Here is a 772-nt window from a genome sequence, read left to right as displayed (position 1 = left end):
CATGTCATTCTCTTCTTCGTCTTCACTGACCGTTTTGTTTGAAGCGTGCATTTCCGTGGTAAGAGCGATCTATATTCCTATCGTTATGGGGAGCACTAGCAAAGTGTTTGGAGGGTGTGTGCATCCGCGTCGTCGTTATTTGACATTTGATGACACACACGATCTCTGCGTTGTTTGTTTGGGCAAAGAGCACGCACGCGATGTCCTTGAGGGGGCAATCCGCGTTCATTGTGAGCGTATTTTAATGAAAAGCTCCGCTCTCGTTTGTCCCTCTTTTTGAGGAAAGGGGGGCAGCCATCTGCTTCCCGCGGCTCAGGACCCACCGCTGCTGAGGCACGGAGGAGGATGGGCTTGTGGGGATCGCAGGTGGATCCGGCTGATGAGTTTAAAAAGGGGTTTTCCCTCTCGCGCTCATCGGCTGTGGACGAGAGTAAGCTGCTGGAGGATGATGTTATTTCTTTAACATCGTTTGATCCGGGGGCCGGTGCTCTGCTGGGTTCGGCCCGGTAAGAGCAGGAGATGTCTGAGGACGGCGAAGAAGCTGAGGCTGAGCCTTCCCAATCCTCCTGCTCTGCGTATGGTGAGTTTTGAGCGTTATCTTTCTTACGCATTCATCGATTCTAGCATACAAGTTATGCCAACATCGAGGCGATGCACGGAAACGACTATGAGAGGATGCTCCTGGAAAAAAAGATGACTGGCTAGCTATCTTTCTATGGGTGAGACGTCCTCTCTTAAAACTCCCTCCTTGCCATCTCGCTTAGATGGCAGG

At 51.6% G+C, this 772-nt stretch overlaps 1 protein-coding gene across 1 annotated transcript in view; it reads right to left on the bottom strand.

Moving 5' to 3' along the window:
* LOC107696724 (serine/threonine-protein kinase D3-like) overlaps window positions 1-772 on the bottom strand; it is a 20,917-nt gene that overhangs the window by 5,002 nt on the left and 15,143 nt on the right. The window lies entirely within an intron of this gene.

Source organism: Sinocyclocheilus anshuiensis, unplaced genomic scaffold, assembly GCF_001515605.1.
Source record: "Sinocyclocheilus anshuiensis isolate Anshui unplaced genomic scaffold, SAMN03320099.WGS_v1.1 scaffold1091, whole genome shotgun sequence".
Lineage (NCBI taxonomy): Eukaryota > Metazoa > Chordata > Actinopteri > Cypriniformes > Cyprinidae > Sinocyclocheilus > Sinocyclocheilus anshuiensis.
This window is presented reverse-complemented; position numbering and strand designations above follow the sequence as displayed.